A 19422-nucleotide genomic window follows, 5' to 3' on the forward strand; every position below is an offset into this window, starting at 1 on the left:
ACTTTGTCCGCTCAGGTGCGGCAGACGATATCGCTTTTACAGGATCTGGGGTTTGTTATCAACGGGGACAAATCAGTTCTCTCCCCGATTCAATTCATTGTTTTCCTAGGCATTGTGGTGGACTCGGTCAACGAATCCTTGAGCCTTCCCCCGCGCAAGATGACCAGGATCCGTCATCTCCTGCGTCAAACTGTGGGCAGGACTCACATTTCCCTCCGGCAGATTGCCCGAGTGGTAGGGCTGTTGACGTCATCCATTCAGGCAATCCTCCCCGGACCCCTGCACTATCGAGCACTACAACGTTTGAAGGTGCACCATCTCCGAAAGGGATTGTCTTACGACCAGTTGGTTCCCTTATCTGCTGAGGTCAAGGAAGAAATGTTGTGGTGGCTCACCCACATTAACGTCTGGAATGGCAGGGCCATCTTTGGGACAGCCCCCGACATCGTCATAGAATCAGATGCCAGCAGGTCAGGCTGCCGTGATTTCTCTACTGGAGGCGCTTGGTCGTTGGACGAGCAGGAGCTGCACATCAATTGCCTAGAGTTGTTAGCAGGCTCTTTTGCGGTCCGATGCTGGACCAGGGACAGGATTCGCTTGTGCGTCTTGTTGAGGATGGACAACGTGTCCGCGGTGCGTTATATCAACCACCTGGGGGGCTCTCGGTCCAAAGCTCTGGCGGATTTGGCGAAGGAATTCTGGGGGTTCTGTTTGGCCCATCACATGTCGGTGATGGCGGAATACTTGCCGGGTCGAGCCAATCAGGTTGCGGACTGGCATTCCCGGTACCTGAAGGATTCCAGTCAGTGGAAGCTGGATGTCCGGGTTTTTCTGTGGTTGTCCAGCCTCTGGGGCCCTTTTTCAGTGGATCTATTCGTGTCGCGCTTGGACCACCAACTCCCAAGGTTCTACAGTTGGAGGCCGGATCCGCTGGCACAAGCGACGGATGCTTTTCTGCAGGACTTGGGTCAGGAGAAAGGTTATGCGTTTCCACTGTTCTCCATTATTGTCCACCTGGCGGCTCAAGTTCGTCGCCAGAAGGCGGAAGTGGTGTGCGTTACACCACTTTGGAGGTACCAAGTGTGGTTTCCATTTCTTCTGGAACTTTCTTGGGATTCTCCAATCCTACTCCCCCTATTTCCTCTTCTTCTTCAGAATCCGGAGGGAGACCCGCATCACCTGGTGGTTCAGGGATCCCTCCTTCTCATGACACGGCGCCTTTCGGTGACGTTGGTCGCTCCCAGGTCTTTCAGGACCAGCTGAATCTCTTTTATCTAAAGCATGGGCACCCAGCACCTCAAAACGTTATCGGTCCGCCTGGACGAAATGGCTACGTTGGTGTCTTCACGGGACTTGGATCCTGTGGTCGCAGGAATTGTTCCCATCTTGAATTTCTTGGCTGAATTGGCAACAAACAGTCGAGCGTACCGCACTATCAACAATATGCGTTCCGCTATTTTGGCGGGTCATGAACCGGTTGATGGCACTCCGGTTGGAGAACATCCCTTCGTGTGCCGGCTTTTGAGAGATATACATTTGTCCTTGCCCCCCCCCGGAACCGAGGTACTCAGTCCTGTGGGATGTGAATGTTGTTCTCAATTTATTCTTGTCCTGGCAGTCTAACAGGTATCTCTCCTTGAAGGAGTTGTTGGCTAAACTGGCCATGCTGTTGTGTCTGGTTTCTTGTTGTAGGGTGTTGGACAAGCGCGCTCTTGATGTTTCGGCACGTGTCTTTTCCCCGGAAGGGATGACCTTTACGATTGGTTGATGGACGAAGTCTGCTTCTAGGACGGTCCCCTATCCGACTTTTTCGGAAATGCCCAAACTCTGTGTGGTGCAGTGTCTCAAGGCTTATGAGGACTTAACTCTAGATCTCCGCCATCCAGGCAAACAACAGCTCTTGATTGCTTTAAAGAAATCGCACAAGGCTGTCTCTTCCCCCACCATTGCAAGGTGGGTGCGTTGGGTCATGCAGGAGGAAGGTATTGACACAAAAAAGTTTGGAGCTCATTCTGCCAGGGGTGCCATGGCATCGAAGGCTTATTCTCTTGGTGCTCGCGTGGAAGATCTTATGCGAGCTGCAGATTGGTCCTCAGAGTCCACTTTTAAGCGGTTCTACTTTAAACCAGTGGTGGATGTTGCACATTTGGTGGTGAGTAAGCTTTAAACTAGCATAATCGGAGCCTCCGGGCCTAACATAGAATCGAAATTTGCCTAGCTATGTAACGGTAAGTTTCAAATCTATTAAGGACACGGATGCAAGGATTATCCCTCCCCTCGGCACTGTGTGTGAACCCAACCGTATGGCGGTAAGTAAGCGATTTTCTGTTAAACTGTTATGTGGATGCCACTGCTTGCCTACCAGTTTCATTGTCGGATGAATTTGGATCTCTCAGGAGCTTTACACCGATATCTTGTGTTTTAGGTCATGATGGTGCCAAACAAGATCAGTGACTTCAAGGCGTTCGCGCGAAGAAAGAGAAAGGACAGCTTATGTGATGGACCTTTCTAGTGCATACAGACATGGAGAAAGGACTGTGATCTGGTGTTTCTGGTGAACTCATGGGATTTGTAGTCCTTTCAAGGCGTTTGAAACCTGTTTGAACTGTGTTTTCTGAATATTTCATGGAAAGAATATTGTTGTTTGATTTTTTCGCTGCTGTGGAGAAAAATTGTTAATTAAAGTGAAGAAAGAATAGCATAATCCTCACCTCCGTGTCCTTAATAGAATTGAAACTTACCGTTACATAGCTAGGCAAATTTCGATTCCTAGGTCAACACACACATCCACTCACTTACCTATACAGTCACTCATAAATGCAGTCACTCATCAATACAGCCACTATCATATGTACTCATACACCGATACAGACACTCACACACCGCCACTCACTCATAGAGTTACTCAAACAGCTAGTCAGTAATGCAAAGACTTAATCACACTCTCATTTACTCATCTACTCAGTTATAGCCACACCTCCTCACTTATTTATACAGATACTAAAACATACTTACTCTCATATACAATCACTGACACAAGCACACACTCATCCATACAGATACTCTCTCAATTACTCACTCTCGCATATAATCATTTATATACTCCAACGCTCAAATATACTGGCTTTCACATATGTAGTTACTCACACATGTACAACTAAGACATCCATTAACTCATCAACACAGCTATACACACATACTCACCCACCTATACAGCCCTTCACTGATGCACTCTTGAACCCATTCACCCAGTGAATCAGCCACTCACACATTTATGCACAGTCACAGCCCCCCACCCACCCACACAGACACTCAGGCACCCATACAGATACTCAGACAACCAAACAATAGCCCATATAGACACTCATGTAGCTACTCACCAACCCATGTGTCCGCTTTCACACCAAATAAAAAACTGATACAGACACTTACACAGTTGTCTCACTAACCCATGTATTCAGTAAGAAACACGTAATCAGTCACATATACAAGCAGTCACATTTCTACTAAATCATCCATTCACACACTCATACACCCACTCATTCTTCAATACACTGTGGCATATATATAAAACATATTTACACTTTATAGAAACACACAGTCACTAGATGATGTCATCATTGATGTCATCAGCGATGTAATTTGCGATGTCAGTGATGTCACTGACCATGCCATGAATGATGTAATATGTGACATCATCAGCAGTGCATTGCGAGGGCGCGAGTTATAGTTAGCTGAACTAACTATAACGCTGGAATTTCTCTGGTTTTGTACGAGTGAGGTGTCCATCTAACTATATTGTGCCAGAAACCTATGGTTTTTTCAGTGAATATATATATATATATATCTTCTTGACGAAGGAGTGATTGATTTCATGTTAGCGCGGTTCCTTTGATGCGCACCAGGGACCCTCTCACCAAGCGGCTGTGGAGAACATTGAAGAGAACTGAGTGGTTGCCGAGGAGTCAGAGATATTCCACAGCCCGCTATTGCTCACTTGAGGTGATGCAAGCAGCTGGTGTCATCAAGCACGGACGGGGCAGAGAGACGCTGACACCCGATCTGTGTCTTCAGGTCTGCTACTTCGGGAGCGAGGGCAGAGAGAGTTTTAGGTTAAAAGCAGCAACATATGGGGGCGTGGCTAGCGGCCGAACATGGCGGCAGCATAGAGGACTAGCTCCGGCAGGAAAGCGGCCTCTCCAACTATCCGCACATTAATCCGTGGCTAAATCTCACCTCAGACGGAGGCACCGAACGCCCGAGACCGGGCGGAACTGGCAGCAAGTACCCGGACAAAAATCGAGGGCCGGATGACAGAGCTATCGTCGAGTGCTGAATCGATCGAAGCACAGGCCTACCTCCGGGGAGTCCAGTGGCGAGTGAAGCCGACCGGAAGTGCAGTCTGATCGGCTGCCCCAGACCGGAAGTGATCGGTACTGAAGAAACACCCCGCGCAACGACCAGCGAGCAGGGTCCCTGTCTAGGGACGGAACATTTGCCATAACTGAAAGTGGCTCGTTGAAGGAGGTGCCCGAGAATCCTCAGGAATACCAAAGAAATACTATTCTGCCGGGAAGGCACTGACCATCTGCTCCGTTAAGACCATCGGGGCGTTTCCCCCATTGCTGCGGGAGCTTCTTTTTGGACTAGACTGAGAGCCGTAGCGGCGGTTGCTCCTGGTGCTCCCTCGCTCCGAAGAACTGTATAATTTCCGTGACCGAACTATGGCCGGGAAGGGTGTTAAAGGCGGTACGACTCAGACCCGTATCGAACGATACACTAACGACAAAACCGCTTCCCCTCCAGCGGATGGAAGGCACTCCTCCACGAAAACAGGCGAAACTGTGGGGACAAAGAAGGCGACGCTGGATGATGTTATGAAGGCTCTCACACAGGTTCAGACGACGGTGGGTTCCATCTTGACCGAAATCACCCTCGTCCGAGCGGATGTTCACAAGATGTCCGAGAAAGTAGGTTCATTGGAACTGGTTACGAAATCGCTGGTTGAGGATGTATCGGAACTACAGACGGCCATGGAGGCGGTAATGGCGGAAAACAAAATCTTAAAGGATAAGCTGGACGACCAAGAAGGACGCTCCAGACGAAATAATGTACGTATTCTTGGTGTTCCGGAGTCGGAGGGCACGAGAGCGATGGATCTATACGTGGAAGACCTCATTAAAACACACCTTCAACCTAAAGGACTGTCGGCCTTCTTTTCAGTCGAGAGGGCACACAGAGTCCCGGGAGGTCAGCCTAAGCCAGGGGCCTCGCCCAGGCCGATCCTAGCGAGAATGTTCAATTACCGCGACCGGGACGTCATCCTTCAAGCGGCACGGGTCTCACCACCAGTGAAAATACTGAACTCTACAGTGGCGTTCTTCCGGGATTACACGGCGGAGGTGGCCAGGCGGCGAAAAACTTTCCTGGACATTAAAAAGGAACTCAGGAAACGAGAACTTCCATATTCTATGATCTTTCCGGCCAAGCTCCGGGTGGTGGCGGAGAACAGGACCTGGTTTTTCGACAACCCTGAGACTGCGCGAGACTGGCTGGACGGCTGGCGTCCTGCCTCCCACTCTCGCCGCCCTGGACGGACTAAAAGTGGCCAACATCCGAACGACCGGGACGACGCTGGAGACGCTGATATGAACAGTGGCAGAAGCTCGCCAGTTAGAGACAGTGTCGACGCGAACCAGGAGGTAGACTTATGAACACTCGACAGGTATGAGACATTATTGTTTGGGACTGCGGCTGGAACCGCCATGGACACTGGGCCGAGGGCCTCTGCAGAGGGTATGAGGGGTCGCTAATTCCGGAGTACTCCTCACCCCAACGAGCAAGTAACTGTGTGTTTTCCTTGGGGTGGGTCTAAGCACTCTGCTAAATTGGGGTGGCGGGCAGTTTTGAGTCCGTGTAGCAGGGAAGCAGGGCGGGCGGGAGTTCGGGGAACGGGGGGGTTTCGATGGTTTATTAGTTTGTATTGTTTGGCTCTACTGATCATCTGGATGTTACTCGTAGTCACACGTGGCCGCATTCCATACACCGGGTGTACCACTGCTGATCTTCTAGCACTACAAAGACTCCAACATGCGATTAGTTACACGTGGAGGGGAAGGCCTCCATCGACCACAGTTCCGTCCTATCCCATGGAATCCCAATTTACATACACGTCCACACGATGGCGGACCACCCACGACCTAATAACATCACAACTGACACTGGGATAGGGCCTGTGCCGCCGCTACAAATAATGTCATGGAATGTCAGAGGGTTGGGGGACAAAGTAAAGAGGGGACTGGTTCTGCAGTGTATCAGGAGATTGAACTGCGACATCGCCCTGCTTCAGGAAACACACTTGGTGGGTGCAGCTACCAGAGCTTTAGACAGAAGAGGTTACCACATGGTTGTACATTCGGATTTTACTTCAGGGTCCCGAGGGACGGGTGTTTGGGTGAGAAAAACATCTTGCTTCATACAACAATCCACAAAAACGGACAAACATGGCCGCTTTGCGGCAGTGTGTGGGCAATGGGAAGGTGTGCCCATTAATGTGGTGTCTGTATACATCCCGCCAGCGCTACATTCATCGGCACTTCCGGACCTGGGCAAATTTCTTCTAGAACTCCCGGATGGGGACCTGATGGTGGGCGGAGACTTCAATGCACTGGCCAATACTGACCAGGATAGATTCCCGGTTCGCACCCTCACCACTGGCCCACTTCCTGACTACTTCCTTACACTGGGGGGTGGCAGACTCACGATTACTGACGTGCAGATTAGGCCTCGGGGTATATCAGATCATTCCCCCCTGACTGCCACACTGTCCTGCACAGCAGCGGCGCGCAAGCGAATCTACCCCATCTACCCTGGTTATCTTAACTCCCTCCGGTTCGAAAAACCCTGAAAACAACCACTAAGCATTACTTCCAAGAAAACGCCGGCTCGGTATCTTCCCCGACGACACTGTGGGAAGCGTATAAGATGGTGTTGCGAGGCCAGGCGATCGCGGCCATAACCGACCATAAACGCAAGCAGAAACAGGAACTAATAGAGCTAGCACTGAAGTTGGAACAGGCAAACGCGGCCCATATGGCCGTACCGTCGGACGACACTCGACACGCATTGCACCTCTGCCAGCAGCGACATGACGACCTTCTTAAACGACGGACGTTAGAGAATATAGAGACAACGGCGCATAGGATTTATGATGTAGGCGATAAGGCCAACAAACTATTGGCCTGGCTAGACAGGAAACAAGGCGGCAGCAGGCACATTTTGCAATTGCAGGACCCGGAAGGGACGTGCCACACAAGCCCCTCCAAAATTGTTGACCTCCTAGCGGATCACTTTCAGGCAGTCTATACCCCAGGGGTGGTGGTCACGGCAGAGGCGGCAGAGCTAGCTCTCCAAGATGTAGAAGTAGAGACGCTGTCGCCAGAGGCGGTGACTGAGCTGGAAGCGGACCTCACGGTGGAAGAACTCCGTGTGGCGATAGGTGCACTGCATACAGGTAAAGCGTTGGGCCCTAACGGGATACCGATCGAATGGTTTCAAGCAATGATGGATACCTTGGGCCTACCGTTGTTGGCCATGTTCAAGGACTGCCGAGGAGCCGGGACACTGCCTTTGGACCAGCGTTTAGCGACTATAGTGGCTATCCCGAAACCGGGCAAGCCTCCCGCGGACTGCACGTCGTATCGCCCGATCTCGCTCCTCAATGCAGAGGCGAAGATTTTGGCGAAACTGATTGCAAATAGGCTGACCCCGCACCTATCCCAACTGATCCACCCGGACCAATCGGGCTTCATGCCACATAGGAGCACGGCGCTAAATCTCCGTAGGGTGCATGGCGCATTGGCTCGAGCACATTTGCTGAAGGAGCCGGCGGCCATTTTGTCGCTGGACGCCAGAATGGCTTTCGATATGGTAGAGTGGCAATACCTGTTTGCAGTTCTGACCCGGATGGGCTTTGGACCACAATTTTTATCATGGGTTAGGCTCCTCTACACGGACCCGGTAGCCCATGTGGCGGCCAATAGCCACATCTCCCGAGCGATTCCTCTGGCGCGTGGGACTCGCCAGGGTTGCCCCTTGTCCCCGCTATTATTCGCGCTAGTCCTTGAACCACTCGCTATTGTTATTAGGAGCACACCGCTGCTGAAAGGTATTAAATGGACTGATGCCTGGGAAGACAGAGTATCCCTGTATGCTGATGATATGTTGGTCTATTTATCTGACCCCGAGTCGAGTGTCCCGATATTGTTGGCACTTTGTGATAAACATGGCTCGACCTCCGGATATACCATTAACTGGACAAAGTCGGTCCTTTACGTCCTGAAAGGCCCTATACCAATCCTTCCTGAACAGTGTCCTCTAGTGTTGACAGATGTCTCCTTTAAATACTTGGGCATACATGTCACCGGTGACACGAGCGTGTTCCATGATCGGAACCTGGCGCCCCCCCTCCTTCGCCTGAAAGCAGATGCCCGACACTGGACGGCCCTGCCACTCACGCTATTAGGGCGCGCTGCCTTATTTAAAATGATGGCACTACCGCGCCTCCTGTATAATCTGGAGAACACCCCAGATGTGATTCCGCTCTCCTACTTTCGTAAAGTCACCGCAGTGGTGACTACCCTGTTGGGGGGTGAACATCCACCGAGAATTGCCCACGTCAAACTTAACCGCGGATGGTATGATGGGGGAATAGCACTACCGAATGTACAACTTTACTACTGGGCATCCCAACTTAAAGTGATTAATCAATGGATCCACGTGCCACACAATGACCCGGCATATTTGGCTGATAGGGCCCAATTGGGAACGCATAGTCTGTTGGCCCCGTTATACAACCCGAGTCTTCTTAAGGGACTGATTGGCCCAACCAAGCATACAGTTACTTTATGGTACAGGGCGCTCACACGGCTAAAGTGGAAGGGGGTCATTACGAAGCTGACTTCACTTTGGGACACTAAAAAATTGGGCTGCCTTAGGTCCAGCAAGGGGTTCACCCAGTGGGATAACATAGGCATTTCAACAGTGGGAGATCTTTGGACGTCCACAGGGGTACTTCCCTTTTCACAACTGCAACAACAATACGCACTGGGCCCCACTGAAACCTATAGGTACATCCAGATAAGGCATGCTTTGCTGGCAGTACTAGAACCGGGGTCCACCGTCCCAGAGTCCTCACCCCTAGAAGATCGGCTTCTTACAGACTTTCTGCAAACACGTGCCACTTCACTCACATACCGCAAACTGTTGAACAATCTCCCGGATCCCTTGCAGAGTTTACGAGAGAAATGGGAAAATGAGTTAGGAGCTATGGACGAGACGGATTGGAATGCTGCTATGGCGTCACCAAGGGAGGCGGGGATATCGGCCAGGTTTAGGCTCATACAATTAAAAATACTACATAGAGTATATTGCACAAGGACTACCCTACATAAAATACATAGGGCTGAAACCCCACACTGTCTCAGGGGGTGTGGGGAAGACGGTACATTATTGCATACACTGTGGGATTGCCCGTCCATAAGGAGGTATTGGCAACAGGTCATGAGGAGAATCTCCCAGGCTCTTGACACTTCCCTTACACCGGAGCCACGCCTCTGCCTGCTGAATATTTGGGAGGGAACTGACCTTAATCTTAGACAACAGCAGTGGGTTACTATCGGGACAATGGTGGCCAAGCGCGACGTGGCACAAAGGTTGGGGGTGGCGGAGGTACCCACGTTAGCATTGTGGTGCAGAACTATGGACAAATTGATGCTAACTGAAAGAACTGTGTATAAAATGAGAGCTAACCCAAAGAAATGGAACAAGGTGTGGGAGGCATGGAATAGATACAGGGGAGACATATGTGAACCGCTGCCGGAGGACGAAGACGAAGACTCGGAGGATGAGGAGAAACTGGTCGATTGAATCGGGGGGGAATTCTGGGGATGGACGGGGAATGTTCCTTTGCTAACAGGGATTTAGACTTGTTCGGTGCTTGAGGGGGGAAGGGTATCTACCTGGGTAATTGGGATCGGCACACTTCACTGACACTGTTTCCTATTTTGTGACTATACACCACAGATGAGCCATCGAGTTTTGTTCTGTTCAACTTTCTACACAAAAACAAAAAATGGACTAGAAAAAGTAAGATTTCATAAATTCAATTATTGTATCCTGATTGCATTTCACATCATTTCCATCGATCGCTGCCGGACCGGAGGGTTGTCGGCTGAATAGCTGTGTGGCAGTACAAACTATTGCATTACCATATGAAGTATATGACTGACCAGATGTTCTGATGTTATTTTGATGGCAATTGTCAATAAAAATCTTACACCAAAAAAAAAAAAAAAAAAAGCAGCAACATATGTTTTAATTTTGTGAAGCCCCACCAGACTGTAATTGGATTGCCAGCACATGGTATTCTGGGACTGGTAGTCCCCTACACTAAAACGAACAAAGACAATCCCCTGCAGGTGAGCCCACCACCACTAGGAGGGAGGAGCTTGAATAAATTCATGAGTGGGTGCAATCACTGCTTACGGACTGCGGCATTTGAAAAAGGCACAAGCCGAAACCGGTCATGCCTAATGTTCCTAAAATAAAGTACCTGCTGAAACCCCGCGATGTCTCTGGTAATCTTCTTGACGAAGGGGTGGAAATTTTACTGACATAAAACCATAGAAATTCCAACGTTATAGTTAGTTGGACTCACTATAACTTGCGCGCCTGCAATGCACTGACGTCACATATTACATCACTCATGAAATCGTCAGTGACATCACTCATGACATCACTGATGACACCAGCCAGTGAATGTGTGTCTTTCTGAAAAATCAATATGTTTTATATATGTATTTGTAAAGGTTGATGGAAGAATAAATGGTTAAATAAGTGTGTAAATGGATGTTTTAAAAAAAAAAAATTTGGTTAACTGCCTTATTAAGTGTATCTTAGTGAATACATATATTAGCGAGTAACTTTTAAATATTGAAATATATGTATCAGTGTTTCACTTTGTGTATAAGTGGCTGCATGGGTTGGTGACTGACTCACTGTTTGTATGTGTTTTTAAGACAGCATATGTGGATAAAGTGACAAAGGTCCAAGAATTCCAAGGCTTAAGCAACGCTTGAATAAGCTGTGATTTTTGTTGAAAGGAGACACACTCGAAGCTCTGGACCTCTTGGGCTTCATGTAGCAAAGCAAGTTTTAAGGAAAAGTGAGTGTGTACTCCAAGGAGGATCTCAGGAATTTTTCAGAATTAATATTCGTTCCCAGGAGTTGTAATACAAAGGACAGAGCTGTTTTCCCCCGCCGGGATTCGACCCGAGGACCTCCCTGACGCTGAAGGACTTGGAGCAGGACTTGAAGAGGGCATTAGCCAAACGATAGAACTGTGTTCCTGAGAAATTGTATTCTTTGAAAATTCTGGACATTGATATTATTTGGATATTTAAATATTCGACGTCAGAAAAAGTAAAACTAGCCTTGAGAAAGCCCCGGTGCAAATCGCCATGAGGGGGCGAAACACGTGTCGGCTGTTCATGTTCTATGCAAAACAATAAAGCTACCTTTCTGCAACGAAAAACAGCTCTGTCCTTTGTATTACAACTCCTGGGAACGAATATTAATTCTGAAAAATTCCTGAGATCCTCCTTGGAGTACACACTCACTTTTCCTTAAGACAGCATATGTGCAGGACTGTATGGGTGGATGAGTGTGTATATGTGTGTGTTAGTGAGTGAATGACTGTCTCACTATTGTCTTTTTTAGTAACAACATATATTTTAATTTAGTGTATGTGAGTTTTGATGTATATAAGTGAGTATATGTGAGAGTAAGAGATTGTAAGAGTTCCTGTTTAAATAAGTATGTGTTTCTATAAGTGATTGTTTAAGAGAATAAGTATGTGTAAGTTTCCTTAGAAGTAAGGAGGTAGTGTGTGTATAGTTGTATATGCAAATAAGTGGATGTTCAATAATTTATCTGCATGTGTGAGTATGTGTGTGAGTATTTTTTGGATGACTGTCGGTGTATAACAGGATGTATAGATGTATCACTACATATGATGAGTGAGTATATGTATGAGTGACTATATAGAACTGTTGGTGAATGAGTGGATGTGTATATAGATGGTGGAATTACTGAATTGGTTGTTGTAACTGGTATGGGTTTTCTCCATTTTTTTGAAAATGTTAGTTTCTATTTTTAAATATGTGTTTCAAGGGTTTCATTACACTAAAAGGAGGTCTGTCACTCTGTCACAAGGATGGTGTCATAAGTGATGTAATGAGTGATGTCACTGACGATATCATGAGTGATGTAATATGTGACGTCATCAGCAGTGCATTGCAGGCGCGCAAGTTACAGTGAGTCCAACTAACTATAATGTTGGAATTTCTATGGTTTTATGTCAGTAAAATTTCCAGCTAACTATAACTGGTGTGAAACCTATGGTTTTTTCAGTGAATTTAATAGGTTTTTTAAATGCTAATTCCTAACTATAACTGGTGTGAAACCTATGTTTTTTTCAGTGAATTTCATAGGTTTTTTAAATGCTAATTCCTAACTATATATAGGGCCTCAAACCTATGAAATGTAATGTTTTTTATAATGAATCCTATATTGTATATTTATATAATACACATTTTTTTTTTTTGCCCTGATGCGCTCTTGGTGCGCGCCCCGGTGTGCGCACCGGAAAGTGCAGTTTTCCGGAGCGCCCCGGGTCGCGCACCGGTGAGCATCCCGTTAGCGCTATTGCCGCAAACGAAAACATCATCGTGATGTATCGCGTAGCCGCGTCCGCGTGATACGCACGGCGTAAGCGCACCCGGAAGCACTCGAGCGAATACGATCACGCAACGTAAGCATCTGAAGCGCTTACGCGACGCGCCCCGTGGCGCGCGCCCGGGGGCGCGTCACGTAAGCGCGTCGGGTCATGTGACCTGAAAATAACACTTTTTATTGGTGCAGAACAGTTTTGGTTTCCAAATTATGAAAGCCCGGGTCATGTGACCTGAAAATAACGCTTTTCTTTGGTTCAGGACAGCTTTTTTTTCCAAATGATGAAATCCCCCACCTTTTTTCCTTATTCTGACTGTCCTTTGACTGTTTCACCTGTTTGGAGAGCTTTGAGTAATATTTTGTACTTTAAAATGGCTCCAGTAGCAGCAGCAGCTGGAGCATCTGCACCACCACCACCACCAAGAGGACCACCACAACATCACATTGGTGGTCAAGAAGAAGAGGAGGAGGAGGAGGAGGAGGAGGGGAGGAGGTGGCTGCCAGAAAACAATACCACATACAGGCCAAAGCAGCACATTGTATGGGAGTTTTTTTCCATCCCAGAGGGCAAGAAGAAAGTCAATGCGCCAAAGGTGACTTGCCAAATATGTGGCATTGAACTTTCAAGGGGGAACCCTAATAAGAAATATTCATTTGGTAATAACACCATGATTCGACACATGCAGCGCAAGCATCCCAACAACTATGCTGCGGCAGAGGTGAGAGAACTGGCCAGCAACCCTCCCCAATCTTCACCCAGCACCTCTAAACGAAAGCAACCCACTCCATCGGGACCAGAAACACAGGAGATGGTCCCAAACATTCAATCAAAGTTTGGGCACTACAAAATCTCTTGTATTTTTTGTGGTAAGACCATCACCTATGGTGAGCAAAGCATAACGCTCATCAACCGTGCTGGTGACAACCACAAATGCCCCAAAAATCCTTGATTTTTTCCTGATTTTTTTTTGCTCCAGTTGAGCCGTTTTCAATTCCCTGTTTTTTGTTTCTCCCCATAAAAATAACAAAAAAATATAAAATAGTTCATAAAAGCCAAAAAAAGTACAAAATGTTAAAAAAACATTAAAAAAAATATAAAACAACAAAAAGAAGAAATAAAACAGTTCTTTTTAGAACTACCTCCAAATTATAAAAAAAAAGGCTACATTTTTTAAAAACTCTATCATTCTTTTTTCCCCATGGAACGCTCCCCGGTACGCTCCGCGGTGCGCGTACCGGGCGCTCCCCCGTGCAAATTTTTAAAAAAAAATATTCTTTTGCCCCGCGGGGCCCTTTTATAGCCTCCACATCAAACCTAGGGGGTCAAGGGGGGTCTACTCTGACCCCTTATGGTAAATTCCCCCTTTGTTTTTTCCACCTCTTGTGTCTCGATCCTACCGAGACACAAGATGGCGGCCGCTCCGGACTTTTTGGAATGTTGACAGACACCCGAGAGCCAATCAGCTTTCCGCTCGCGTAGCGCGCTCCGGGCGCGCTTATAGATATATTTTTTTTAACCTAAATTACTCAAAATCCACTGGAGCACATATCTTGAGACATAGCAAAGGCACATCCGGCTACCAGTCCCTACAATTTTGCCAAGTTTGGTGGAAATCCATTCAGCCGTTCGGGCTAAATGTGAGGTCGACCGCCCTATGGAAATGAACATGGGGAAAAAACGTTTTGGGAACCCCCTTTTATCTCGGCCCCTGCTTGACGAATCCCCCCTAAACTTTCAGGGAAGGACCGGAGCGCCGCGAGGCAAATTTGAGGAAATTTTCAGGCAGATTCCTCAACCGGCGCCAAAGTTATTCACAATAGAATGTTGAGATTTTCTATTGAAAATAATCCTAACTATAACTACCTACTGGCGACCGCCAGTAGGTTATATATATATATATATATATATATATATATATATATATATATATATATATATATATCAACACAAACATCCAGCGTTCTCTCTCAGCAGTCTCCGAAAGTAAAGCACAGGAGCCGTGGCCTCTGTAAGTGATGCAGCTTTAATGCAGATACAACGTCCGACGCGTTTCGGAGTAAGCCTACTCCTTCTTCACGGGCAAACTTTGCATGTTTCAATGTGTATAATAAAGTAAAAAACATATGTCACGTGATAACAACATAAACAGAAATAAACAAAATACTTCGCTCTTTACCAATTTTCAAAGCGGTGTAAGTACTTATGTTCAGACATGACTGAAACATGTGTTAGTGAAACACAAAGACATATCAAAGCCCATTGTAAGAGTGCAATTACGCAATACATTTGTAAACATTTTTTGCATGAATTACCTTAACGACCCTAGAATCAGGTAAAACATAGCTTCTGCCATTTCAGCCCAGGTTTTAAGTGTTTAAGCAAACAACCATTTAATTACAATGATAAGCATTAAAATTAGTTTGCATTCGTGCTGCTCTGCCGAGAGAAGGTTCGAACCTCTGACCTCAAAAGAGTTACACACGCGGTGGCACAGCTCTGTGAGCTAAATAATGAACCGCGTGTTGACGACTGGAAATTAACCAGAAAAGATGTTGTGTCAACATAGTGCAATAAACCAATGTAGCCCAAGTGGGCAAACAATATAATAAAGCCAAAGCTTCTCATGAATTAAAGAAAAAGGGGAAGGAAAAATTATTGCCCAAGTGGGCCAAAACCATGTAACTGAGCGGCTTGATTCTATGTGATTCTCCGCAGTCAATGTTGGGTGAGTACTTGTAACACCTAAGACAATGATAAATACTACATTGGGAGTACCATCCACAAGGGGAAGAAGCATTCCCTTATTGTGTCTGTTGTTTGACTGCTTGAGTTCTGAATCTCTGCTCCCACACTACCACCTGAGAAGGTTTGGACTGCTCGCCCTCGCTACAGTGAGAGTCAAGTGCGAAAAGAGTGTATTGGGTCCAGTTTGCAGCTCCAAACATGAGCAGATCCCTGGACACTGGACACTGGAGGCAAAAGACATCAACCCCAGCGATTGTGGACCAGTAACTTCTGCCTGCCCTTTGGTCTCCCAAACTGGGTCCAACTAGCCCCATTTCTCCTCTCACTGGCCCCATGCTCCCTCCCAAACTCATCAGCCTCATCAGTCCTCAAGTTGAGCTGGTGGTGTCCGGTGCTCGGCACCCAAACTTCATTGTCAACACTGGCGCTTGTGACAGTCTGCCACAAGGTGGCAGTCTGGCTAATTTAGAGATGGGCAGAACAACAGGTCATTTATTCAGTCAATGTACTTTAAATATTATTAGAACATTGGAATGCTGGGAGCTCCATTGATGACAATGGAGTGATCCATGCTTTTACGGCCGGTAAAGGCCAGCAGAGCAACATTCCAATGTTGTTTTCAAAGGCCTCTCGGAGCCCGAGAAAATTTAACCCCTTGCCCGCGTCTAGAATTCCGCTCCTGTGCGGCACATTCCGATTGCGGGTGTGGTCGTGACGGCTCCCGGACGTCATCAGCACATGAGCAGTGTGTGCCATGACGGACGGGAGCCGTCACCAGCATGCAAGGGCTTAAACCCCTCGAACTCCGAGAGGCCTTTATTTAATTTGTTGGAACATTCTGCCCTCTAGTGGCAGAATGGTCTAATAGCCTTATAGCCCTTCATAGCTGGGCTATACCGGCTATTAAAGTCCTGGACCCTTGTTAAAGGCCCTCACCTTCGGCTCGGGCCTTTAACACTGGAGCGGTCCTTTAATAGCTGGTATATAAGGTTATAATATTACCTGCTGCCCAAACCTTTCTTACAGCTTTGGGCGCCTAAAATAGTCCAAATTGTCACACTTGTAGGAGTGTGATGGTCAGTAGTTATGTTTTTACTATCACTGGCAGCGTGGCGAGGCAGTGTGCTGTGCAAGCTGCCGTGGCCTCCTGATGAGAGCCCTGGCACATCTTAATTAAATTAAGCACTGAGCTGCCTCATGCTCTCGGTTACTGGCCCAAGTCCCCCTCTTCACTCCTCCCTTTTAAGTGCCAGCCCTGCTCACATCTGCCACGGGCACGTGCCTGGCACGTGACTGACTCTACCCCAGTTCTAACACTGTGTAAGGCACCGGCCAGGCACGTGGCCTGCTGGCAGATCCCGGGCACACCAGCCTGCTAAGTGACTGACTGTGCAATAAACCTATCAGCCTGTTAGAGATACTGTGCCAGTCAGTGGCTGACTCCCTTACAAGCCCGCCAGCTATAGGAGGCACCGGCCTTCGTTAGGACTCACTCTGCCGGCACGTGACTGGTTGTGCCCCAGCCCTGCCAGCCTTTCAGATGTGCGAGGCTGGCGCGCGCGACTGACTGTAAGTATTCATGGATGTAGAGAGCAAACTTTAAAATCCTAATACATTTTAGACCGACGCTGCCACCTCTTCCAGGCTTTCAGTGGAGCCAGCCTTCTTCGTGACTGATTTGACCCCAGCCCTGCTAGTTTTTGTGAGTGAGTGAGTGACCTGTAGCTGAGTGTACCCTGGCATGCCCAGACTTTTAGGGCCACTAGTCTGACACACATGGTTCACTTCTCCTCAGCTCTTCCATCGTTTCAGGGCACTCGCCCGCAGAGGGTGACTATGACTGACTCTGCCCCGGCCGTGCCTGACTAATGTTGTGCCCTGACTTTTGGTGCCCACCAGAGGCCTGGGTGATTGGTGGCCCTTGCGCAGGGGCTGGCAGCGCTGCGGCAATAATGCACACCGACACAGTTATACTGTCGGAAGTGACGTGCTCGAGCGCGCGCACCCCTTTTATTGTATGCCGCAGGCCACGCCTGGCCTGCGGATGCATGGGTGCGTGTGCGTGGTGAAGACTAGACCGCTGACAGCCACTACATCCCTCCCCAACTTGCAAATGTTTCTTTTTTTTCCCAAACAGATAACGAAATAACAGCTTCAGTCCTACAACATATTACATGAAAATGCCTGGGTACTTGCGTGTCCATTGATGTTGGGCTCAGGGCACCAGCCGGCAGGCATAGTCTTTCAGCATCTGGCTCGGTGGGGGGTTAGGCCTCAGATTGTATTTTCGGGCGTTGCCCCTACCACCTTCGTTGTTCTGATAAGTGTCTCTGGTGGTAGCCGCCGGTGTCTGGGGCGCTGCCACGGATTCACTTTCTTCCGCTTGACCTTCCGGGACACTGACGTTGTCTTCCCTGGTTGTCGCCGTTCCGTCGGGTCGGGTCTCCTCTCCTGCAGCTTCCGGCTGCTGGCTGCCCTCCTGCGGGAGCGCCTTGAACCACGAGGTGTTCCGTGATACTTCCTCTTCTCCTCTTTTGGCCGTGACCATGGTGCCTTTGGTAGATGTGACAGTCCACGGGCCTGGTTCGTATCGGGTTTGGAACTTCCCCCCAGGACGTCTGTTGCGAATGATCACCCGGGTCCCCGGGCTGAGGCTCCTCGGCTGGGCCCTCCTGTACGTGCTGGCACGTTGGTTTCTTTGTCGCCTCCGTGACTGGGCCTCTTCCGTGTCAGCCGGGGGTGGCGCCCATCCTGGGGCAGTTGGGAGGAGATCTCTCCGTGGTCCTTGGAACATCAGGGTCCATGGGCTCCTTTGTGTGGCGCAATGTGGTGTGCCCCGGTACTCTCTTAGGAACTCGTGTAGTCTTTGCTCGGGATCAGCTTGCTCCACCATAGCGATTCGGAATACTTTATTGAGGGTCCGCATAAACCTCTCCACGTCTCCGTTTGCTTGTGGCCACTGAGGTGTAATGCGGCGGTGTCGAATTCCCCTGGTCGTAAGGAACGTGGCGAATTCTGCCCCTTGGAACGGCGGCCCATTGTCGCTCCGGACCTCCGACGGGTAACCAAACATGGAGAAGATCTTTTCTAGCGCCGGTCCCACATGAGCAAATGCCGTGGAGATAACTCTCTCCACTACTGGGTACTTGGAATAGGAGTCAATGGCTACCAGTGTATGTCCTTCTCCCGGAAAACTTCCAAAGTCTATACTGATTTTGGTCCAGGGGGAGGTGCAGGCCTCTTCTGTGATTATTGGCACGGGTCTCTCCAGATCACTCGTCAGCTGGCAGGCCATGCACCCTCGTACGTATTCTTCCACCATGGTCTCCAAGTCTGGAAACCATACTTTTTCCGTCATGCGTGCCTTCATTTTCGTTGAGCCTTGGTGTCCTCCGTGGGCTAATTGTATTGCCCGGTGTCTCAGGCTGTGGGGTATGACCAGTCGTGAGCCTCTCAGTAGCACTCCGTCGTCCGTGGCACTCAGCTCGTGTCGGATCCGCCAGAATCTTGTGAGTGATTCCTTGTCCTCCGCAACCCAGGACGTGGGCGGGCGCAGGTATTCTGTCCACGATCCATCTTGTACTGCCTGAATTGTTCTCCGGTACACATGGTCGTCGGCCGCGGCTTCTTTTATTTCATCTATGGTCATGCTGTTCGGGCATGACGCGAGGGCTACCCACTGGGCATACTCCTCACGATCGTCCTCCATTGATTCATGTTCTTGTGGAGAGGGGTGGCGTGATAGATAATCCGCTGGATTCTTGGCTCCCGGGCGGTAGGTGACCTCCATCTCGTAGGATTGTAGTTGTACCACCCATCGTTCAATGCGAGGTGGGGGGTGTGGAGCAGTTCCTTTGAAGAGGGACACTAGTGGTTGGTGGTCC

At 48.6% G+C, this 19422-nt stretch overlaps 1 long non-coding RNA gene across 1 annotated transcript in view; it reads left to right on the forward strand.

Moving 5' to 3' along the window:
- The window catches only part of LOC147736466 (uncharacterized), a 259360-nt gene extending 256656 nt beyond the window's left edge, over positions 1 to 2704 (forward strand). The window contains exon 3 of the long non-coding RNA XR_015307560.1: positions 2426 to 2704. This is a non-coding gene — a long non-coding RNA (uncharacterized LOC147736466). The remainder of the gene's footprint in view (positions 1 to 2425) is intronic.
- The last annotated feature ends 16718 nt before the right edge of the window (positions 2705 to 19422 follow it).

The sequence above is a fragment of the Lissotriton vulgaris genome, chromosome 1_2 (assembly GCF_964263255.1).
Source record: "Lissotriton vulgaris chromosome 1_2, aLisVul1.2, whole genome shotgun sequence".
Classification (NCBI taxonomy): domain Eukaryota; kingdom Metazoa; phylum Chordata; class Amphibia; order Caudata; family Salamandridae; genus Lissotriton; species Lissotriton vulgaris.